Here is a 27,158-nt window from a genome sequence, read left to right as displayed (position 1 = left end):
TACCAATTAAAACTGGAAACCCTATATAGAACTCTATAAGCGTTTTGTTGATGATGTTTTTATTTTGTGGAAGGGGGACATTACCACATTAGAACTTTTCATTACATTTTTACATTCTACTACTGAATTTTTTAGGTTCACGAAGGAGACATCCTATACTAAAATAGACTTTTTAGATGTTTCAATAGTACAAACTACTCTAGGTTTCTCCACAACATTGCATAAGAAGGAATGTTGGAAAAACACACTTTTGACATTTGACAGCATGCATCCGCGATACACTTTTTCTAATATAGTGCATGGACAACTGGCTAGGATATCTAGGATTTGTACGGATGATACTTGCTTTAATGGGGAACTAGATAATTTAAAAGGTTTATTTATTGATAGGGGATATAATGAGTCCTTAGTTAAAGGCATTTTAGAGAAAAATAAAGAAAAAAGGGGGTATAAATATAAACCTTGGCTGTATCGACCAGACAGTAGGTTGAATATGTCCCCAAAAGTAACAGCCAATGACGTTAGATCTAAGGTAATGCTCACATATAGTAGCAACATTAAAGACATCAGTGGGATAATAAAGAAAAATTGGAACATCCTTACTAGTGATGACAGGATTAATACTATTGTTGGTCCCTCTCCAATGTTTGGATTTAGGAAAAACAAGAATTTAAAAGATATTCTATGTGTGGAACAAGGCACTGATCTTGTTACCCCTATATCACAAATAGGCAGTAAGCCATGTGGCTCTTGTAAGGCTTGTCCTCATATTCTTCAGGACACTACCTTTGTTCATCCCACTACTAATAAAATATTTACATTAAAAGCCAGGGCTACTTGTAGAACCAAAGACATTGTATATTTAGCGAATTGTAAGTCTTGCCCATGTTTTTACGTGGGCAAGACCAATAATATGTTTAAAGTAAGGATATTACAACATTTATCTAGTATTAGGAATAATGACATACATAATGCCCTCTTTAGGCATATTAAAGATAATCCCACTCACTGCTTTGGCTTTAGGGCGATAGTTAATGTGAGATTAAACAAGAGGGGAGGAGACATCAAACAATATACTGAATTAATTGAATCCAGAAAGATTATAGAGTTCATTGCACATAGGAACTCAGGTTTAAATGATGTAGTTCTTATTAAACCCACCTTAAGAAATAGACAGATTTTTTACTAATATTTAATTGGCTGTATACTGTTTTAAATAGTGCTTTGTAACATTTGTTCTTTGTCTGATGAAGGGTCAACACCCGAAAGCGCTAACCTGTTCGATATTTGTGTGATTTTACTACATATTTTTTTTATTAAACCTTTTGGATATGAAACAGCACTCTTCCAGAGACTTTTTCTTGACTTTTGTGATACACATAAATACCTGTGACCTGCAGTAGTTACCATGTCTGACACATACCTCGAGTGGATAAATGGTATTTGCAATGTATACCAATATAACTGTGTCTTACTGGGCAGGGGCCGCACGCGGTATGTGTCTATACAGTGTGGGAGCATATGGTAAAATACCTACAGCAGGTGATACACATCTGGTCTGGGCCATATAGTCTACATGTAGTCAATGTACAGGTGCTGCATGTTCCCACTTGTGGGAGTGGTAACATGTCATTCCACTGCAATTCAGTGACCACATGCTGTGAACCCTTCAACTAGTGTGTTGTAGCTACAGCAATGCTCACGCACAATGTTTGGCTGGATGCAGTCCAGCCATATAAAGACAGTTCTTGAGACTGTCATATTGCCAGTGTTGTTATGGAGGATAGGTGGTCTTCCTGTGTATGGGAGGGTTGTGTGTGCCAGGCTATGAACCAGATGGCAGTCCGACACACTGTTAGCTGCACATGATTAGGCCCTGATGCTTTGTGCTGTGCCAACAACCTGGAGGTGTGTGTATCTGTAGTGCCTTGGGATACCACCCCCCTGTCCATGTGTGTTACATGTGTAGGGGACGACAGGCATGGTATGGGGCATAACCTGTTAGTGATGGGTAACACCTGTGAGCCATGAATCAGGACTCTGGTACTGCACAGACATTGCAGTTCACCGTGCTGAGGACAGTGTCCAGTGCATGCATCTTGTGGTGTACACTGCTGTTGTTGTGTAGCAGCACTGTTAGTGTCCTAACCTGTGTGATACCCATGAAGGTGGCTATGTAAACCGTGTCCTGCAGCATAAGGCAGTATGTGTGTATCAAGGAGCTTTGCCAATATACATCAGGCCATGGGTGTCACGTGCAAGATGACCCTTGCACATCATTGTGGCTTCCGTAGCATGTAAGCACACGCTGACAGCCAGCGGATACCCTATGAATGACATTGGAGACTGAGCAGAATGTAGACATACAACACCCTTCCTACATATAGTGGTAGCATACCTGGTGAGGGTATGTTGGCAACCAAGATCAGGCTCATACTGGCCTGTGCCACATGCTGAGAGATCCATTCTATGTTCCCTATCATGTAGTCCAGGGAGGTATGTGTCAGGTCAGCCATAGTGGCATGGCCAATGAGTGAGTCATATGTGTCCATGCCTCTGACTGACCTGTATGCATGTGTTCTGTGGTGGACCATAGTGCTCCTGAGGCATGTCACTGTGACCTTCACCAGATACAGCCTGTTGAGCGGGACCCCAGTGCAGCACCCAAGACAGGTACCTGACACGTCTGTAGCAGGTATGTTGTGTAGCCCTACAGGCTGTGAGTGTGTGGCACACGGGATGTGTCTGCCATGTTTGGCATGTTCTCTGTTCTGATGGAACATATGCCTATGTGCCAGCTGCGGAGGTATGTGATGCTCAGGCAGGATGCTATTCTGAGTCCCCACGTATGCCCCAGTATGTTCAGCATGCTGTCAGTGCGTGTCTATGTCTGACTTGTATTGTAGTCACTGTAATATGTTTTATTTATTTATTTATTTTACATTTGTTGATCGGGATAGTCCGACTGGATGCATGTCCATTTTCAGCGGAGGCCCGGGGAGAAAAGCTCCAAGGGTAAGCAGATACAGCATTACATACTACCAGCATTACATATTACAAACAGATTATTTACAGAGATTACATAAGTAAGCAAGTTAAACAAGTTCCACATGTTAAAGAGAGTCCTGAGCACAAGTCAGGATTAAATTAAATTACACAGTAAACTGGTTAACAGATTTTTACACATTCGAGTTAGCCAGGCTTGATACATTGACATAGCCAGTTAAGTGACAAATGTTGTTTGAGTCTAGTTTTAAATTGACCTAAGGTGGAAAGTAAGGTAATATCAGCTGGAAGTGAGTTCCAGGATCTACTTACAGAGTTTGCAAAGAGAGAATCACTGGCTGTGTTATTAATTTTGCTAGTCTGAATTAGTAGTTTGTTAGAGGATCAAAGCGGTCTAGGATTGTTATAGGGAGTGATAATATTTTTAAGTGCAGGAGTATTTTCCGGATTATAGAGGATTTTATAGGCCATAATCAGTTGGTTATACTGGATTAGGCTAGGTAGTTCAAGCCAACCAAGCTGATTTAGATTGATGCAATGATGTGTCCTAAAAGGCAGCCCAGTGGCAAACCTGGCAATGTGGTTGTAGCAAATTGAGAGTTTGTTAAGGACAGTCTTGTTCAAATTCGAGAGTAGAAGGGATGCATACAGAAGGGTTGAAAGAAGGTGAGAGCGAGCTATGGCAATTTTAGCTGGAGGGGTTAGGAAGGCTTTTATTCTGTAAAGTGACCCTAGTTTTTTATTGATGGTTTTGATAGTTTGGTTAACATGTAGGTCACATTTGAGATTATTGTCTATGATGACACCTAATAGTTTTGTAGACGGGTCAGGGGAGATTATTGTGCCATCATTTGAGTTTATGGTAAAGGTGAAAGCGGTAGACCTATGTGTTGTTGAAAATAACAGCATTTTAGTTTTTTGGGGATTTAGGATCAGACAATGTTCAGAAAGCCAATTTTCTATTGTATTAAAGGTGGTCTGGGTAGCTGACCATAACTCTACTGGAGATGTGGTTGAGCAAATTAGAGTAGAGTCATCAGCATATTGGATACAGCTGACTTTTGGGATGACAGTATAAAGGTCATTAATGAAGATGGAGAACAGCAAGGGCCCTAGTATAGAGCCTTGTGGTACTCTGAGGGTGTTAGGTAGAAGGTTAGAGAGTTTGTTCTGCCAGAGGCCAGCCTGCTGTCGACCATTCAGGTAGGATTGAAACCATTGGAGGGCTCCAGTATCTAGACAGAATGTTTGCAGGGTGTGGATTAAAAGTTGGTGATCAACCATATCGAATGCCTTGGAAAGATCCAAAAAGAGGGCTGAGGATATATAATTATTGTTGTGATTATGGTTTATGGTGTTAGTAAAGGCTAGGAGGGCTGAAGTAGTACTGTGATGAGGACGGAAGCCATGCTGAGTGTCTGCCATAAGGCGATTTTGGATTAGGTGGTGCATGAATTGTCTATGAATACATTTTTCCATAATCTTTGCAAGTGGAGAGAGTATAGCTATTGGCCTATAATTGGAGAATTCAGTAGAGCTGCCTCCTTTGTGAAGTGGGATTACATAGGATATTTTCCAGATGGTGGGAATTTTAGCTTCTACTATGGTTCGATTGATTAGTATTGAGATGGGGTAAGCAATAGCATCAGCTGATTTTGTAGGTACTGCAGGAGATGATCAGCAGAAAGTGTAGTGGGTTTTAATTTTTTGATCAAGGTATGGATAAGTGAAGTGGCGACTGGTTGGAAGCTGAATGCAAGTAGGTTTCTAGGGATGCTACTTTCAGGACCAGGGGAGCTAGGAGGTAGTTGGCTAGCTAGGGCTTGAATTGTCTCAGTAAAGAATTGGTTAAAACTATCAGAAACATCTTCAGGGGTTTTATCAATAGTAGCAGCAGGGATTGGGGTTGAAGTTTGTCCTGGATGTAGTATATATGACATGCCACCTGACAGGGTATGGCATTACTGGGTTCAGAGAGCTCAGTCCCCAGATTGGCTGTGTGGTGGCATCCCACACATGTGTCGTATGTTCCTGGCCAAGGGTGATGGCTGACTGCATACATGTGGCAGCTGTGACATTGCCACATGACTCACATAAACCACAACTGGACCATAGAGGTGATTCACAGGTTACCTTTGCACATGCTACCCTAGTAGTGTGATTGCCATGGTGAGTACCAACACATAGGGCCAATGGGGAACAACATACTGAAGGTGTGTATGTGTGGGTGTACTGCTACTGTTTCATAGCACTGGCATATATGACTGCACACATGGGTGAATGCCAGGTAAGACATGTGCAATGTGTCACAGGCAACGTACATGCGTACAGGACAGACAGTGACGTTCTGTCATGTGTAAACTTGACATACGATGTACGCTATGCAGATGTCACTAGGAGTCTACAGAAGCACTGTAACTCTGCATTGCAGGTGTAAGCAGTGTTCCAGGGAACCCCAAGCAGACATGCATGCAAACAAAGCTACAGTAAGCAGGGCTGGAAGTAGTACATTGTACAACAAAGAAGGGGTAACAATAACAGTAAGTAACAATGCAAATATATAGGCACTATCAACATGTACCCAGGAATACACAGCGCAGATGCCCATGGTAGAACTGATATTATGTCATAGTTAATTGTGATTTGGATTACATTGGTACTGCACACATATCAACATGCGCAAACATCCACATTGCATAGTCGTTGTGGGCAACTTGACACCATTACTGTACATGTCCACCATTGCATATCACTACTTGCGTTAGCTTCCCCCCTGTGCTACCCATGTATGCGGCTATCTGTTGACATCCTTACCACCGGCATGCAATTATGTGCAGCTGTTACACTTTGGTACGTACTATGGGTGTAGATGACAATTCAGGACATTCATACGGTTACTGCATCAGGCATGTTGGGATATACACACAATCATATCAGCACACTGTACTGTTACCAACATGATACTACTAATACACTTTTATGTAGTCACCCTGTGCATCAGCAATGTGTTTACCTGTTCCCGCAATGATGTTGGAGATTGCAGGAGGTGGCACAGTGTCATCATATGCACAGGGTGTGAATTAGGTATGCCTGAGTCTGCCACTGATACCACCAATTGACATGTGTGTGTATGTGTGTTGGTGAGGGGCAGCAGTACAGGGTGGGGCAGTGTTGGTGCAGTGTGTGCATGTATGTGGTCGCCCTAGGTGTTAACATTTCGCATGTGTGTATGCACGCACACAGTTCCACCTCATGGCTGCCATATACAGGGGTTTGTGGACAGCCACAGACTGCACCTGGCAGGTCATACAGATCAGTGTCTGTGGGCACGAACATGGTACCTGTGCCTGGCAGGGGTGCTACAGACCATATCCAGTACTAAGCCAGACTGGGTACTGTCATCAGAAGCAGGAGTGTGTTGACTGGACACAGGTCCCTGTTGGGACTGTCCAGAGCCACGTGCACGTGGTCTCCTGGGGCGTTCCGATGACAGCACAGACCCAGCATTGCTGGGGCTGCTGCTGGCACTATGGGGGCGTGCGCGGGCCTGTTGTCATCTGTGCCGACTGCCAGCTGCTGCTGTTGCTGGCATACGGCCACGTCGACGCCGCAAACACCCACCATTGCCCTGGCTCATGGACATTTGGTTGTGGAACTGCTGTAATATGTCCCCACAACGTCTGTCTATGACATCGGTGAAATTACGGATAGCATCAGCGATGTCACGCATACTGTCAGTCATGGCTGTGCGACATGCTCTCAGCTCCCTCAGACCCTGTCTGGTGTACATTTCCATACGAGACTGTGCCTGCATGACAGCCTGAAACATAGCTGAGGTTGACAGACCTCTTTGGGCACGTCTGCCAGAGGCAGTACGCCCACGAATGCTCCCACGAGAACCCATGGGCAACTGTCTGTGTGGTACAATCGCAGGACCCTGCCCATGGCTGCTGTGTGGGGATGCATGTGCCACAGGTACCACATTACCCTGGTCAATGCCCACTGTATCCTGTCCATCACCTAGGGACAATGGTGACAAAGGATGTACTGGCAGGATAACTGTGCGCAATGATGGGGTTGACAGCTGTGTACTGTCAATTGGCTGACCAATGGCGGACCCTGACACACCTTCCTGTACCATTATACAGATATCATCATTACCAGTACCTGTGGCACCAGATTCAGGTTCCCTGCTGCAGGACACCAGAGCAGCACCAGAACCTGTGGGAGGAAGACAGGAAACACAGTTTACAGTCTCCACACATTGTTACCAGTGATGCACTGATGCACACATGCACACATGCACACATGGACACATGCACACATGCACACATGGACACAGGCACACATGCACACACGGACACAGGCACACATGCAGACATGCACACGTGGACACATGCACACATGCACACATGCACACAGGCACACATGCACACATGCACACATGCACACGTGGACACATGCACACGTGGACACATGCACACATGCACACATGGACACATGCACACATGCACACATGCACACGTGGTCACATGTACACATGCACACATGCACACATGCACACGTGGACACAGGCACCCATGCACACATGCACACGTGGACACAGGCACACATGCACACATGCACATATGCACACGTGGACACATGCACACCTGCACACATGCACACATGGGCACAGGCACACCTGCAGACATGCACACATGCACACCCCGCAGTATACACACAGAGCACTACTGAGTTACATTAGTGTTACTAGCACTATCAGGACTATTATAGGTATTGTTAAACACACTCACCGGCATGGATGGCCTGCCTTGCTGTAACCCCGGAGGGACCTGCAGAAATGATGAGATTAATGTCAGTGGGCACAACTGAGCCATTGATACTGCATATGATACAGTGCAGTAGTACACCAGTTGCCTTTCACATGTCAGCTGCTGATATTGCCAGCATCACACATGCACAATTACATACTATGATGACAGATACATACCACGGACACACCTTACACATGCATAAACTAACAGTGTACAGAACAGTCAAGTGTACATATGGCATATTACCTGCACACTCCATGTTGTGCTGCTGTGTGGATCCAGCCTCCATCATGATGCAGGTGTACTGCTGTTGCTGTTCCGGGGCTGGAGCCACAGCACTTAGGAGTAGCCCCTCCAGTCTGGTGAGGGGGGATGTGTGGCCACCCTACCTCCTGTGGCAACCTGTTGCCTGTGGATATCCGACGCACACTGATGTACACTTCTGATTAAATCACTGCAGTGATGTCGTACCTGCTCATATGTCCTATTATGCGTGCCAATGTCATTTACCTTATGGACAAGGTCTTGCCACAGTGCAGCCCTCTCCTGCTGATTCTGACTGGTTCGGGAAAACAGGATGTCATACTCCCGCACCAGGCTCTGGTGTATCTCCTCATCTTCCGCTGCAGTGTAGGTGGGATTACGCTGATGCGCCATCTCCCTGGAAGAGAACACAAACATGATATCAGCAGACTATGTCAGCAATATATGGCACACATACTATGCATGATACTCATGTGTAGTGATATACTACTACTCCCATATGTTGCATGTGTGTGTGTGTCGTGGTGGATACACAAGTACATGGCCAGATATCAGTACTCAGCCAACACCTGTGCAACAATACCTGCAACATTCCACACAACATAGTAGCATGCCCCATTGGTCAGCGCACACTGACAGGTCCAATGCACAACCTCACTCTGGGGGTTCATCCCAAGGTACTGTATGTGGGACGCCATCCATTAGTGTGATGTGGACACAAGTTACTCGGCCTGGATATACATATCCCACCACCACCACCAGCACAGTAGACTACTTTGATATGTATGTGATTAGACAGTTATTCACTTGTTAGGACTGAGATGGTATCCATGCAGCACACTGGGCCAGTGGAAGCCTGAACCGACACTGCTGACCCCTTTGCAAATGCTTACCACGGACATGCCACAGATTGCATGGAACTTGCACACACATTTCTAACCCAGACCCTATGCACAAAGGTTAGGCATCCTGTTCGGTGGACCCCAGACAGAGGCAAATTGTATAACAATAGCAGGAGGCTACTGCAGGACAGAGCAGATTCACATTAAGGGAAGGCATCTGTGGTCAGCACTGGTACTACGCTACGGTCTCTCATAACAATGGCCACGGCCTACTCTGGGAGGGAAATGGCCACAAACACTATGGATAACCACAAGGCCTTCTTCAATTATGTTACACATATGGACCAAATGCCTCAGATATGCTCTGTGTTAATACACACCTACTTAACATTCACCAAACACACAGATATTGGCAATATTCTTGCAGACAGGTTCGGTGCACATATCCCCCCTCCTTTCCCCCACCAGTTGAAATACTTATCACAGCTGTATGTAACCTCCCTATCATCTCACATGTCCAGGTGAGGGCCGCCCTCAGCAAAGCAGAAGACAGAGCATCACTGTAACCTCATGGTATCCCTGGATGTGTGCTACCTGCACTCCAAGAGGACATACGACCGCATATAAGACTGATAATTTATCTTGGCCGTACTACAGGAAATGTACCTGGACACTGGCATACAGCAACAGTGGTCCCACACCACTAAGGAGGCACCTTTACTGACCCTGGGAACTACCACATCATATGCATAACCGGCCTGGTCTGCTAAGCTATGGAATTATTCAGTATGGGATGCATATGCAGTGATATCGGGTACCTGCAGACACTTGTTCCCAGCCAGTTTGCCTTTGTGATGGGCTGATCCTGCCTTTTGAACCGGGCTAACCTTTCAAAGCAGTCACTACAGCCATTGCTGAGGGCAATGCACAGACAACTGCTGCCAGGATCATGGCCTAACACTGATTGACATGTAATGTATAGTCATCCCCTTTTGGTGGAACTACGTACACACAACATATCACATGGACATACCTATAGATACAGACCTATGACACATTTGGAGGGTTCACAGTATGCACACTATTAACCTGCTACTTTGCATTACCTGTGTTTGTCACAGCTGGATGCATTACCACTGATTCTGCTTCCTGCTGCTACTGTCACTGCTGACAGCTTAGAGTCACAGTGTGTAGCGTGTTTTTTTTTTCTCTCTGTCTCAGTTTTCTCTCTCCCTCTGTCTGCTTCCAGACAGTGCAATGAATGTATTGCATGTGTGGAGTGTTAGTACAGGATGCTTTTGTAGGTATCTGCATAGGTCCATGTGATGGCCTCTGCACCAATTGTAAGCCAGCATTTGCTAATTGCATACAGTCAGTTGTGTACTGATTGCAGTTCTCACTGTGATTTCAGGACAGTGCTATAAAAGGGTATGTGAGATAGGCATTGCCCTTTCAGATTGTAAGGGTGGGGACCATGCTGGTATGGTGTGGACACTGTTCTGTGAGTGTAAAGGTTAGTATCTCTCTCATGATTCAGGCTGTGTTGTAGATTCACATTTCTCCATTCCTCTCTCCTGTTCCCTCTAGTAAGTGTGTATGCACAATGACACCTACAACTATATATAGATATATATTTATATATATATATATATATATATATATATATATATATATATATATATGCACATATACATACATTTATATATGTACATTAACTGACATTATTACCTACAAGCTACCAACTAGCATGGCTGTTTCTGTTCACACACTACTATTATGGGAATCCAGTAGTTTTGACAGTAATTCTAAATTACATGCTTTGGGTACTACACATCCTATATTCTCTTTACATTCATCCCTACTATTACATGTTATATTTATTTTAGCACAATGTTCTTGTATAAGAGTCATGGCTTAGTGGTAGGTTATACAGACTACTGTTTCCAAGGTCCTGGGTTCGGGACTGAGAGTGGGATTTTATTTTGCTTTTGAACTGACTACAGGACCTGTCAATCAAAGTGACTAAGGCACTTTTAAGCAGTTGTAACCGGGTTTGCGCTGGTTTGCGCAGAGCTCACGCATGCACACTGGCGGTTAGCTCCGCGCACACATGCGCACACCCGCTTACAACCGCTTAACAGTGCTTACTCTGGTGCACATCAGCGCTATTTTCTTTGAAAGAAATGAAAATGGGGAGACAGGAAAGTGGTGAAAAAGGGGTCACAAAGAGGGTAAGACAGTAGGGAAACAAGCTTGGGATTTGCAGGAGGGATGTAGGTAAGGCCCATAGCTGCCCATTTCTTCATCAGCAACAGCTGTGCATATGTATGTAATTTGGTGTGACATTTGAAACCTTCCACCCCTGAGAGAGGTGTCAGGACAACAATAATACTTGTTGTACAGCCAATTGTAATTGAGAGTTTCCATGTCCAGCAGACATGTGTGCGGAATGGGTAGCTATGTATGGGGCATAATTTTTTTGTGGGTACAGAGTGCCCTTTTTTTTTTTTTTTTCCAGGTGAGAATGGTATGTCAGGTGAAGGAAGTCGGTACAGCTGGGGAGGTAGGTTGGATAGGTAAACAGACAAGACAAACAAGACACATACAGGGCCGGTGTATGACACGTGTGGGGGGGTTACACAATTGACGGGGACAGACGTTTGGATATCCAGAGCTCATGAGCCCACAGATGGCAACAGTGGAACTGATATCCCCACCCATAAGCAGTTGCCACTGTTCCTTCACTGCCCAGGACAGGGCTGTGCTGGGGGCTGTGTAGGCCAGGCAACAGGCATGCCCATAAGTTGTGCCACCTGTGCCTCAAGCTGGCATAGGGGCTCGAGAACAGAGTCCCGAATCTCCCTACGCACCACAGTCCGGACGCTACGGAGGGTGAGTGGTGGTTCTCCTCCGGCCACACTTGCAGAGGGGGGGCAAGCCCCATCCCCTGCAGTGCTTCCACCTGCAGGTGGCACAGGGCCACCGGAGGAGGGTCCAGACTGGGCACTAGTGCCAGGTGCACTCGCCAGCTGAGGTGGGAGAGGTGGGTCTGCTGGAACCCGCCTTCCCTGTCGTCCTATGTTTTGCATTATGTCATGACAGTTTGGGTTAGTGACATATAATACCATTTACAATTAGTTGTAACAGCATGCATTAGTATTCCCATTAACCAAATACCCAGATATTCACACCATTGAACAGCGAGCATAACACATGCATAATTTGAATAGCAATACACAGTTCAACAACATGCAGGGTTGATTGATGGCAACAGGCCATCAGGTTTGGATGTATGAACAGGGCAGATGCATCAACGGACATGCAAATATATGACCCAACAGGACAAATGTCCAGGGGTGTTAATTGTGATTGCACATACCATTTTCACGTGGAATAGGTTATATGTGGTTATAGGGTGGGGTGAAGAAAATAATATTAACACCTTCAAATAACAATACATATGCTGTACATTTCTAATAGCTGCACATATATACACACTACTGTTCTAACTACAGTTTCCTATATGATAACTACTTCAGCTTGGTGATAGGACTCTTACTGCTACATCAATATACATTTTATTGTTATTAATACACATTCATATCTAGCTTTGTTCAGCTACATCATCCTGCTACATTTGCTTTATATAGCTATAGACAGGTGTGGATGTTTGGTATATCAGACAATCATACTATCTGCATATTGCAGACTGAGAGCAACATATCCAGATTTTGGGATACACATTCCAGATGCAGCAACACTTTGAACAGATTTTGCTGTTTGGTTTTGATTCTCACATGCATTTCATTCTGTCTTGACTGCAGTATACTTTATTCAGGGGTTATTACTACTGTATTGCTGGATTGGGTTATATGTGGTTATAGGGTGGGGTGAAGCAAATAATATTAACACCTTCGAATACCAATACATATGCTGTACATTTCTAATAGCTGCACATATATACACACTACTGTTCTAACTACAGTTTCCAATATGATAACTACTTCAACTTGGTGATATGTCTGTTACGGCAACATCAATATGCATTTTATTGTTCTTCATACACATTCATATCTAGCTTTGTTCAGCTACATCATCCTGCTATATTTGCTTTATATAGCTATAGACAAGTGTGGATGTTTGGTATATCGGACAATCATACTATCTGCATATTGCAGACTGAGAGCAACATATCCAGATTTTGGGATACACATTCCAGATGCAGCAACACTTTGAACAGATTTCGCTGTTTGGTTTTGATTCTCACATGCATTTCATTCTGTACTGACTGCAGTATACTTTATTCAGAGGTTATTACTACTGTATTGCTGGATTCATGACACTTTCTCACACTCTCTCACTTGTTTTCATTTTACTATTCAGGATGGTACTTACTTCTAGGCTTTATTGACATGTTTTACCTGTAGTTATTACAATCCTTTCCAGCAGTCTCACTTCTGTCATGTTTCAGTATTTCAACAGGGATATATTTCACACATGTGATTTCATCATCTTCTGCAGCTATACTTTTCAGCCTGCTGCAGGTTGTGTACTATTTTCTTACAGGTGGGGCATTTTTATTTCAGAATTTATGTCAGACATTTTCATTTTTCTGTTTGGCTTACAGACTGCAACACACTTTTGTAATCAAGCAATACTTGCAAACACTTTCACACTGTTACTTGCACATTTTATTACTTAGTGACTACACTGCACTCTTTTGCTGACTGTCATACTTTTATATTTCTTTACAGTTACTGGTAGCGGATTACTGACCTGCCTGGTGGCGCAACCGCACCAGCCTATCGTCATAGGCTCTGCGGTTCGCAGAACGGACACCTGCAGCTGTAATATAAATTAAGTAATATTGGAATACACATCTCCATAATATCAGCTAGTTTAATTTCTTACATACATAATTAAATGTAACTTACTCAGTAGTGGGGCGTTGGGCATTTGCCAGGCCTCCTGGATCCAAAGGTTCAATTGGTCCTGCTTGCATCTCTTCAGGTCCGCATGGTGGTGACGGACCTGCTCACCAGTCCTTGGAATCCCTGTGGCACTGGTGAGACCATGAGCCAACCAGTCCCACGCCTCAGCCCTATATGCTCCCCACAGGACCTGGCCCTGCATGAGTTGGGCCTCATGATTGTGGACTAGCAGCCAGACCATGTACCTGGACTCCTCAACGCTCCACCTCTGTGCTTGAAAGCAACTACCCTCACCTACTCCTGTCATTCTGGCTGCAAGTCAGTTCTACAATCATTTATGCTGTGTATTCCCATCTATGGGGCTTATATAGTTCGTTTTTCCCGCACATATCTGTGATTGGCCATTTTGGAATTGTATCAACTTCACTAAACCTGCATTGTCATGCTCCAGTTTGTATTCATTCCTATATATTTGCTATTATTGCATTTATAGGTACTGCTGTCATGGCTTAGTGGTTCAGTACCTTGACTATGGTATATAGTATCCTGGGTTCGAACCTAGCCACTACTTTTTATTTTTTATGACTGTCTAGACAAGCTGAGGGGTGAGTCTGTGTAAAGGCTGTTTTGATACGGCTTGCTCAACGCTGTTCTTCCCTTAGCTTGTTTATGCGGTAGCCCGGGCAAATGGGGTACGCTGGTTTAAGCCTCATTCGGCTATCAGCACGCATATTATGCTCAGCTCAGTTAGGGGCACATAGATTTAGTGTGTTAAACCACTGCACAGCTATGGGCACTCATTTTGCACCAGTTAAACCACTGCTCACCTACGGGCAGATGCACTCACCCTATTAAACTGTAGCTCATCTATGGGCACATCTGGCATTTTCTATTGTTTTGTTACCTCACATTTCTTCCATATAAATGGGCTATTTCATTACATTTTACATAAAATGTGATTTTATGTGTACATATTTGTCAGGGACTTGTTTCGTGCTTATTTTCTACAAATAAAAGTTGGTGTTGTCTGGGCTCGAACCATGAATGCCTGCTCTTCAGCCAACATCTCTACCGCTACACTATTGCTTCTTGGCTTACTTTGCATATTTAGTTCTTATATGCTTCCCCACTGACTGCTAACTGTAACTGCGCTATGGGAACGCCCGCACAAAGGAGCGCACTCACGGTTAAACATCTTTACAATTTAAAAAAAATTATGAGATGTTCATTTGCACATTTTATGTTCGTAGTCTGTGGGGGGCATGTGTTGTGTTGTGTTTATTCACATTTCCATGGACTCTGTCATGGGTGTTTACTTTGGGCACTTTTACTCTTCTGGGGGTGTGTCCGCTTACAGGGCTCGGACTACGGACACGCCCCCTACTGTCTTACACGGACCGTGTTAGCCTTAGGTGTGATTCAGCATGCTTTCATGACTATAACTCTTAGAATAGCAAACGTAGATCCCCTGGACTCGAGCCGTGAATCAGAAGCAAACTCGCCTGTTGCTTTTTGTCACACAACTTTATTCGATAACTGCCAGCACCACAAAGTACATCTAGTAAGAATGGTTGAGCGCTTTCATCTGCATTAACCAGATTTCTTCAGAACCATTTCCCCTAACATGTCACTTCCTTTATATACACAAATTTTTGGCGCCAAAAAGTTAATTACATAATTGGTTAAAAACAAAATTGTTAATTAAAAACAAAATCACTCAATTAACATTTGTTGAGAATAAAAATACAATAAAAAGTCACAAAAATATGTATATTAACCACTGTCATAAAATGTACTATATACTAGTACTAAAGTGCTTTTATACAGTGCATGATACATTTCATTATTGGGTCCCTTATACTATCTACCCTATGCTAAAATTTTGAATGTATAAATTCATAGTAAATATATATAAATAAGTAAAAGTATATATTGTGTGTTAATGTATAAAATATATATATAAAATGTACTCGGCTGATGAAATTTCCTTACTCTAACGCCAAAAAAGGCTTGATACTTATATGGTCATTTATAACTGGGGATGTGGCATCTAAACATATCTGCCACTTACTTTCTAACCAAGCTAAATATATTTTCCAATTTCCTCCTCTGTCATTTACCTCTACCTGGACTATAATAGCAAATTTAAAACTATGTTCACTTCCTTTCTATAATGTGTCTACTTAGAGCTCTTAGTATCTCCTTTCCTAATACTATACAGGTGCTCATATACGAGTTTTGAATTTCCTCAGTCTTTCCTATATAGTATACGTGATTTCTCACACTCAGCAATATACACAATACTGTGTATTGCAATTACCCTTCTTAGGTATACTACAGATTTCACAATATTCTTAAGTCTCATCCTACATTTTGTGTTAATATATTTACACTGACTACATGCACCACAACTCGTAGTGCCCTTCCTACTGTTTCCTGTGTAGGCCTTTTCTTAGTCTCTATTATTCTTTTAAATTCAAACCTGTTTTATATACTATAGAGGGTTTCAGACCTAGTATGTTTCCAATAGGTGCATTACTAGTAATTATGTCCCAATGTTTCTTTAAAATTTCTGTCATAATGTTGGTATAGGGTTAAACCTGATGATGCATACTCTATTATCTCGGTCTATTTGAACTTTAGTACTCACCATACTGCCTGTACCCAGTAGTGGTACATATTTACTACCCCATTCTTTCTTAACATAAGACGTAATGTTGATCAACATATGTTTAGGGTAACCTCTATCTAAAAATAACTTAAAAAGAGTATCTAATTCACTTTGCATAATCTCCTTAGTCGATGACATTCTGGCTATCCTTATGCATTGGCCTTTAACTACATTACGAAGATGTGGCCAGGATGACAACTGCTATAATGTATGTAGTCATTTGAAAACGTGGGTTTTCTGTATATTCTAGACTCAAACCCTTGTCCTGTAGTACTAATCCAAGTGTCCAGATATGCTATTCCCACTTTGTCATACTGGTAGGTAAATCTGAGGAATTCGCGGTGTTATTAAGGTACTCTAAGAACTCTTGTATATTCTCTTCTGGACCTTTCCATAAAATAAACATGTCGCCCAGGAACCTAGTGTATAATCCATGTATTGGTAATATTCACTTGGGAAGATGTACTTGTTCTCCCACTCGAGCATAACCAATTAGCAAAAAATGGGGCACAAGAAGCCCCCATTGCAACACCACGAGTTTGTTTATAGTGTTGACCCGAGTGGAAGATGTAGTTGTGGTCTAGGACCAGCCCATCATATCCATGATGAGATTGATCCTGTCCCAACTACAACCTGGATACTTGGTCATGCTATTAGAAAAATATTCAAGACCAATATCTGCCAGTATACTGGAAAATAGATCTTTCACCTCAACTGTGAGGAACGTCAAATTCTCCTGCCAAACTTCATCCGTTAGTTTGCTCAAAAATCCCATGAATCTTTTACTATGTGGTTAACTTTAGTATATATATGTTTCATCCAGTGGTCAATGGCTACCCTAACTTAAATGTTTTCGATTTGGAGCCAGATATAATAGGTCTAAAAGGTGGATGTTCCAGATTTTTATGTAATTTAGGTATTCCTATAATTTTAGATAATAATGGAAAGTCATTTTGAAAAATTCATATACTTCATTGGTTATTCTTCTATCTAATAAATATTCCTCTACAGCAAAATCTATCCTTCTATATCCTGTAATTATTTGGTTCAACGACACTTGTTCGTAGTTACCAGATTCATTTAGGATCTTCTGTATTTCCCTTTAGATATTCTTTATTTTCAAAATCACAATCCCACCACCTTTATCTGGCTTCATTATTCTTATCTCATCATTCATAATGAGATTCTCTAAACATTTCCTTTCTTCAGTTAGTAAATTGTCCTTATTAGCTGTGGAATCTAACTTGTTATTCTTTATATTCCTGTGTAAAATGTGTAAATCTTTACAAACCATTTTCTCGTATAAAGCTATCTGTGCGTTAGATACAGGAATGTATGTGCTTTTCTTAGTTAACTTGTTACAATTAGTGTTTCCTTTTCCCTCATTCTGGCCTTGATTGAACTGTATAGCAAGATTAAGTCTTCTACAGAATAATTTCACCTCTTTTATGGCATCAAAAATATCAAATTTAACTGTGGGTATGAATTTCATCCTCTTGCTAAACAATGTAGTATTTCAGAGTGACCTGAACTTGTGTATAGTTGTATACTTTGAACCCTTCAAAGCAATGTATGTTCGGATGCCTTATATGTTCGGATGCCTTACTGGATTTTCCTCAGGTATACTAATACTGGTACAAAAAGTAGATGCCTTCTCAATAATTCTGTTGTCTACAGGGGTGGGGGGTGCATGCTTCTGTACACTTTTTCCACCACCTTCTCCGTCAATCATTCCATCTGTATTCTCTATTGATTGTATCCCCTTTGCCATCTTTTTGGTGCCGGGTAAAATCTCCCCCCTTGAAAATTTTCTTCTTCGTTCAACCTATACTTTCTTCTTCTTCCTTTTGTTTCAACTACTTCAAATACCCCTTCCCTTTCATCTGTATACTTAGGCCAGATGTACGCTGGTGGAGGTTACCAGTGGAGCTAGTGATATCCCTAACGGACAAGGTGAAGGGACTAAAATATACGATTTGGATATAGGAGATGAAAACAGGGACATATCAATTGAAGCTGATTTTACGTTTGATTTCAGCTTATTTCACACTAACAGTGAGAATATGAGAATGGGGGCATGCCCTAAAGAGCAGCGTGCTCCAGTACGGACATATTCAGCTATTGCCAAGAAGGCAAATAGCAAAAACAAAGGTACTGTAAACTTAGATAAGATATCTAGTCCTAAACCGAAAGGTATTCAGAAAAGGGATTATCGGAACGGTGTTAAATGTATCTAAAGTACTAAATGAATTTTTAGCTGATGAAGATAATTTTGGGGAGAAATACAAGTGAATACAGGCAAAAGTATATGAATGTGAGGAAAATGTTACTAATGATGTGAAATCCAGAATTTATTTTTGGGTAAAACTAATACAACTTAAAAGTGTAAAAGTGGACAATGCATATCTTGAAAATGTATTCAATTACAAGTGGTACCAAAAGGTTTGAGGTTCTTCAAACTACCACTGGGTTTAAAATATTCTTCAAAAATTGAGCAATTGTTTAACAAAATGTTCGATGATTTTGGCTTTTACATGAAAGCACTTTTGAAATGTAATGAAGAAAAATTAATGCCCTTCTACACGAAGTACAATCTTTAAATGAATCTATTATAAAAGATGTGGATTTTGTTGAATGGTATGATTTATATTCCAAACAGTTTACTAATGCAAAAGTAAAGTGCATAATGTTTACCATAGAAAATGAATAAAATAGAGCGAGATTTGGAAATGTATAGGACAGGAAGAGCGACATCTGGCCTAAGTATACAGATGAAAGGGAAGGGGTATTTGAAGTAGTTGAAACAAAAGGAAGAAGAAGAAAGTATAGGTTGAACGAAGAAGAAAATTTTCAAGGGGGGAGATTTTACCCGCACCAAAAAGATGGCAAAGGGGATACAATCAATAGAGAATACAGATGGAATGATTGACGGAGAAGGTGGTGGAAAAAGTGTACAGAAGCATGCACCCCCCACCCCTGTAGACAACAGAATTATTGAGAAGGCATCTACTTTTTGTACCAGTATTAGTATACCTGAGGAAAATCCAGTAAGGCATCCGAACATACATTGCTATGAAGGGTTCAAAGTATACAACTATACACAAGTTCAGGTCACTACGGAAATTACTACATTGTTTAGCAAGGGATGAAATTCATACCCACAGTTAAATTTGATATTTTGATGCCATAAAAGAGGTGAAATTATTCTGTAGAAGACTTAATCTTGCTATACAGTTCAATCAAGGCCAGAATGAGGGAAAAGGAAACACTAATTGTAACAAGTTAACTAAGAAAAGCACATACATTCCTGTATCTAACGACAGATAGCTTTATACGAGAAAATGGTTTGTAAAGATTTACACATTTTACACAGGAATATAAAGAATAACAAGTTAGATTCCACAGCTAATAAGGACAATTTACTAACTGAAGAAAGGAAATGTTTAGAGAATCTCATTATGAATGATGAGATAAGAATAATGAAGCCAGATAAAGGTGGTGGGATTGTGATTTTGAAAATAAAGAATATCTAAGGGAAATACAGAAGATCCTAAATGAATCTGGTAACTACGAACAAGTGTCGTTGAACCAAATAATTACAGGATATAGAAGGATAGATTTTGCTGTAGAGGAATATTTATTAGATAGAAGAATAACCAATGAAATATATGAATTTTTCAAAAATGACTTTCCATTATTATCTAAAATTATAGGAATACCTAAATTACATAAAAATCTGGAACATCCACCTTTTAGACCTATTATATCTGGCTCCAAATCGAAAACATTTAAGTTAGGGGTAGCCATTGACCACTGGATGAAACATATATATACTAAAGTTAACCACATAGTAAAAGATTCATGGGATTTTTTGAGCAAACTAACGGATGAAGTTTGGCAGGAGAATTTGATTTTCCTCACAGTTGATGTGAAAGATTTATTTTCCAGTATACTGGCAGATATTGGTCTTGAATATTTTTGTAATAGCATGACCAAGTATTCAGGTTGTAGTTGGGACAGGATCAATCTCATCATGGATATGATGGGGCTGGTCCTAGACCACAACTACATCTTCCACTGGGTCAACACTATAAACAAACTCAGGTGTTGCAATGGGGGCTTTGTGCCCCCATTTTGCTAATTTGGTTATGCTCGAGTGGGAGAACAAGTACATCTTCCCAAGTGAATATTACCAATACATCGGATTATACACTAGGTTCCTGGACGACATGTTTATTTTATGGAAAGGTCCAGAAGAGAAGATACAAGAGTTCTTAGAGTACCTTAATAACACCACGGAATTCCTCAGATTTACCTACCAGTATGACAAAGTGGGAATAGCATATCTGGACACTTGGATTAGTACTACAGGACAAGGGTTTGAGTCTAGAATATACAGAAAACCCACGTTTTCAAATGACTACATACATTATAGCAGTTGTCATCCTGGCCACATCTTTCGTAATGTAGTTAAAGGCCAATGCATAAGGATAGCCAGAATGTCATCGACTAAGGAGATTATGCAAAGTGAATTAGATACTCTTTTAAGTTATTTTTAGATAGAGGTTACCCTAAACATATGTTGATCAACATTACGCCTTATGTTAAGAAAGAATGGGTAGTAAATATGTACCACTACTGGGTACAGGCAGTATGGTGAGTACTAAAGTTCAAATAGACCGAGATAATAGAGTATGCATCATCAGGTTTAACCCTATACCAACATTATGACAGAAATTTTAAAGAAACATTGGGACATAATTACTAGTAATGCACCTATTGGAAACATACTAGGTACGAAACCCTCTATAGTATATAAAACAGGTTTGAATTTAAAAGAATAATAGAGACTAAGAAAAAGGCCTACACAGGAAACAGTAGGAAGGGCACTACGAGTTGTGGTGCATGTAGTCAGTGTAAATATATTAACACAAAATGTAGGATGAGACTTAAGAATATTGTGAAATCTGTAGTATACCCTAAGAAGGGTAATTGCACACACAGCGATTGTGTATATTGCTGAGTGTGAGAAATGACGATACTATATAGGAAAGACTGAGAGGAAATTCAAAACTCGTGATATAATGAAAGCACCTGTATAGTATTAGGAAAGGAGATACTAAGAACGCCTAAGTAGACACATTATAGAAAAGGGAAGTGAACATAGTTTTAAATTTGCTATTATAGACCAGGTAGAGGTAAATGACAGAGGAGGAAATTGGAAAATATATTTAGCTTGGTTAGAAAGTAAGTGGCAGATATGTTTAGATGCCACATCCCCGGTATAAATGACCATATAAGTATCAAGCCTTTTGCTAGAGTAAGGAAATTTCATTAGCCGAGTACATTTTATATATATATTTTATACATTAACACACAATATATATTTTACTTATTTATATATATTTACTATGAATTTATAAATTCAAAATTTTAGCATAGGGTAGATAGTATAAGGGACCCAATAATGAAATGTATCATGCACTGTATAAAAGCACTTTAGTACTAGTATATAGTACATTTTATGACAGTGGTTAATATACATATTTTTGTGACTTTTATTGTATTTTATTCTCAACAAATGTTAATTGAGTGATTTTGTTTTTAATTAACAATTTTGTTTTTAACCAATTATGTAATTAACTTTTGGCCAAAAATTTGTGTATATAAAGGAAGTGACATGTTAGGGGAAATGGTTCTGAAGAAATCTGGTTAATGCAGATGAAAGCGCTCAACCATTCTTACTAGATGTACTTTGTGGTGCTGGCAGTTATCGAATAAAGTTGTGTGACAAAAAGCAACAGGCGAGTTTGCTTCTGATTCACGGCTCGAGTCCAGGGGATCTACGTTTGCTATTCTAAGAGTTATTGTTGTTTTGTTCCACTTTTGTTATGCTTTCATGACTATGCAGAGCATGCTGGCATCACTCCGTTTAACTGCAGCTTCCGTGTATGAGTTATAACTCTTACACGGAGGCTTCGTGAATCCTGCCCAGTATCCCTTAAGAAAAGATGCAGAGGCAGGGATAAAGCCTATTATAGCAGCCTTTCTTAAAGGAGGGATACTAGTAGAATCTCCTGATTCACCATGTAACACACCCTTATTTCCAGTCAAAAAAGCAAATGGAGAATGGCGTATGGTCCAAGATTTACAAGCTGTAAATGATGCAGTAATACCAAGGGCACCCACAGTGCCAGACCCACACACCCTGTTGAATGATTTAAAACCTCAACAGAAGTATTTTTCTGTGGTAGACATCAGCAATGCGTTCTTTTCGATACCGATACACCCTGACAGCCAGTATTGGTTTGCATTCACATTTCAGAGGAAAAGGTATACATATACGCGACTACCACAGGGATATTGTGAAAGTCCAACGATATTCTCACAAGAAATGGCAAGCAGCTTGGCGGATTCATCCCACCAAGAGGAAGTCAGATTTTACTTTATGTTGATTTACATCTTGCTGGCAGCCCCCACCCAGCAGGATTGTAGAGAAGATACCATAGCATTTCTATGATTTTTAGCCGATGAAGGACATAAGGTAAATAAGAGTAAACTGCAGCTTTGGAAAAACAGTTAAATACCTGGGATATGTAATATCCAAGGAAGGCAGAACATTAGATGAGGACAGAAAGTAGCAATTTTGCAAGCACCAAAACCCACTACCAAGAAGGAAATGATGTCCTTCCTGGGTACAACTAATTTTTGCCGGAGCTGGATTCCAAACTATACTTTGGAATCTGCACCTCTGACTGACCTTATATATAAGAAGCCTATGGCAGTGCAGTATTTGTTACAATGGACACCAGAAGCAGAATCCACTTTCTGAAAACTGAAGCAGTTAATAGCATCCTCATTAGTTCTGGGATTGCCAAACTACCATAAACGTTTTTTCCAAACTGTAGATTGTAAGCAGGGTTACATGACATCAGTACTAACACAGCAGCATGGGGATAAGCAACGCCCCATTACTTACTATTCATCACAACTAGACCCAGTGGCACGATCTTTACCCCACTGTGTACAAGCAGTAGTTGCAGCTGCAATGGCAGTACAGGCTTCGGCCTCAGTAGTCTTATTCCACCCTCTCACTTTGACAGTGCCTCATGCAGTCACAATTATTTTACTACAGGAAAAGGTGGCATATCTTTCCCCTGCTAGGCATCTTTCCTGTATGACTATATTGTTGAGCCAACCTCACATGACAATTGAACGCTGCATGACTTTAAACCCTTCTACTCTGCTCCCAACCCCTGCAGATGGCACACCGCACCGCTACCTGCAGGTAATTGAGCAAAAGACACTACCTAGGAAAGATCTCATGGTTGTCCCTTTGGATGATGCCGAGGTGACATACTACGTAGATGGCTCATGCAAAAGGGGTCCTGCAGGACAGAACCTAGTAGGATATGCAGTAGTTTCTGACACTGAGATTATAGAAGCAAAGCCTTTACCACACAACTTATCTGCACAGGCAGCAGAATTGATTGCCTTGACATGGGCATGTACCTTAGCAATGGGTAAATGTGTAAACATTTTTACTGATAGCCAGTACGCTTTTTCTCTGTACATGTTTTTGCACAACAGTGGAAAAACCGGGGAATGATAACATCTAGTGGCAAACCTATCAATCATGCACAGTTTATTTTAGATCTTTTAGAATCTATTCAGTTACCTCAGAAAGTAGCCATTTGTAAATGCACAGCTCACACCAAGCAACAAGATAGGATTTCAAAAGGTAATGCGAGAGCTGATACAGCTGCAAAACAAGCAGCCACAGAAGTATTTCTTTTAAATGAGGAATTACAGCCGTCTAAGATTTTAGACTTAGAAATGTTAAAAACAATGCAGACATTCACTACGCAAGCTGAAAAACAACGATGGGTAAAACGAGGAGCAATTCTTGAAAAGGGGCTGTACATCTATAGACAATGGAAACCGATACTACCATCTAATTTGTTTAGATATGCAGCTTTGTTGAGCCATGGGCAGTGCCATGTCTCAACAGGGGGGATGGTACAGCTGGTGAACCAGGTGTTCACAACGTATGGATTTACAAACTACTCTAAGAAAATTTGTTTGACGTGTCAGATTTGTAACAAACATCATGTACAAGGGCATTAAAGCCCAAGCAAGGGAGTTTCCTACACCACCATATCTGTTTCACACTATCTGTATGGATTTCATAGAATTGAAAAAAATGTGAAAATAAGAAGTATTGTCTTGTCATTGTAGATATGTTTTTCAGATGGGTGGAAGCCTTTCCAACCAAAAATCCAGATGCAGCTACGGTGGCAAAGGTACTTGTCAAGGAAATCATTCCTAGGTTTGGTATTCGAAAGGATCTACAGTGACAATGGTACACACTTTGTAAATCAAACCATACAGCAGTTGAGTAAGCATTTTGGTATTTCTTTAAAAATCATTATGCATACCATCCACAATCTGCAGGGCTAGCTGAAAGGCATAATGGTATATTAAAAAACAAATTGAGAAAATTGATAGCTGAGACAGGGAAAAACTGGATATACTGTTTACCCATGGCATTGGTGAGCAAGAGAACTGTCCCTACAGCAAAAGGATTGACTCCTTTTGAAAAGTTATTTGAAGGGCTTACTATACACCCCAGTGGAAATTTCTCATGTCATCAGACCAGGAAGCTGATTTTACACTAGCTGAATATGTGAAGAAAGTAATGAATTCTAAACATCTGTTGCAGTCAAATTCTGTTTCAGATAGAAAACAAACTGAGACATCAGAAGTGGCAGTGATACCCGGAGACTGGGTGTGGATAAAAGTTGTCAAGAAAAGAATTGGTCATCGCCAAGGTGGAAGGTCCCTACCAGGTGCTTCTTTCAACACCCACTGCAGCCAAGATAGCAGAGCAAGCTTCATGGATCCACCTGACGCACTGCAAACTAGTTAAGAACTTTGAACTGGACAAAAAATCTTACCTCTCCATCGGGCCCTCAGCACAAAGTCTGGCTACAAAGGGTCAGATCAATAGGACTGATCCATCTCAACCCCAGTGAAGAAACCATCGGGGCTGAAGGTCCTATTAGGGCAGAGAGTAAGAACACGGTCTGAAATAAAGATGACAGAATCCAGTAAGATCCAAATGTACCTATTCTGAAGAGTCGGAGAAAACAGAAATGCAGAAAACCATTTCAGATGTATTGCATAATCATCCTGTTGACTGTACTAGTGACAATAATCTTTTGTTGTGACCATTCCTTTCACAGCCACACAAACTGAACTGAACAAGCGCAGAGTGGCACCCAAACTTTAACACTTACCAGGCAATCAAATATGTGTATGCTAAGACCTTCAATGTTTCAAATTGCTGGATTTGCACAGCTTTCCCAACAGCATATGGGGAGTTATTGTTAACTTCAGTCCCCCTAGGAGCCAACAAGACTTGAGAAAACTTAGTCTATGATACATCAGATGTCGCATCACAAGATAAAGTAGCATTGCACTTGTCTGTTCAACAGAAGGGGACTGTGTGTTTTTACAAAAATGATACAGTTCAGGTGGGTTGGAGCAATTGCAATGTGACTGTTCCTTATAGATGCTACAATAAGGGTCCTATTGCAACATAAGCTATGATTCATTTGTTGAACTGATGCATAGGACAACTGATGAAGTAAAACATAATGCTGACCTTTATAAACAACTGTCTATGATAGACAAAAAAATGTTTCATCCAGAGCCAGGACATAGTAAAGTTACTACCAAAGTAGAAGACTGTTATTTTGTATGTGATAGGAAAGCATACAAGTGGTTACCTGAGAATTGGTCCGGCAGTTCTTATTTGGGGTACCTGGTTCCGGCCGTACGACACACAGCAGTTTTACCTCAAGGGAAAATTTGGAATGTTCGACGAGAAATCAAGAAGCCTGTCAATCCAGTAGGGCAAATCAATGCAGGCTGGAAAAATCATCATGCTGTGGGCTTAGGGAAAAATGGACTGTCACATATGGACTTGGGTGATACCATCATCTCGTGGGCAGGTGTACTGCTAGCATATGGAGCAACAAAATCAATCTGGGAACTGAGAAAATTGTCTAAACTTCTCGAAATAATGAGCAATGCAACCTTTTCTGCCCTAGAATTGGTAACTGATGAACTGACTGCCATGAGAACTGTAGTGCTTCAAAACCGCATGGCTCTCGACTTCACCCTAGCAGTGAGAGGAGGTACATGCGCTTTAATCCAGGAGGAGTGCTGTTTGTATATTCCTGACCACAAACACGAGATAGACAATCATCTTGAGGTAATTCAGCAGGTGTCAGCCTTGGCCAAACCAGGACCAAATCCATCGATGGACTTTTTCCAGAGATTGTTTGGGGGGTGGGGCAGTATCCTGATGAACATCCTGATTGCCATCTGTGTAGGAATGATCCTACTGGTGGTATGTGTGTGCTGCTGCATCCCCTGCATGAAAAGACTGATTAAAGACTTTATAGACATGTCATGTTCACAAACCTTATACCAAGGAGCTGAACTTGAAGAATTGCTGAAAAACTGAAAATGCTTTCATAGGTTTAAACTGAATGACTCTCTTAACTGCAAATCCTGAGTAGGAAGAGGTTAGGGGAAGAAAACTGTTCATGCTAATCTT

Source organism: Protopterus annectens, chromosome 11.part0, assembly GCF_019279795.1.
Source record: "Protopterus annectens isolate FY-2018-M chromosome 11.part0, PAN1.0, whole genome shotgun sequence".
NCBI classification, from domain to species: Eukaryota; Metazoa; Chordata; order Ceratodontiformes; family Protopteridae; genus Protopterus; species Protopterus annectens.
The sequence above is the reverse complement of the archived record's forward strand: the minus strand, read 5'-3'. Positions refer to the sequence as shown.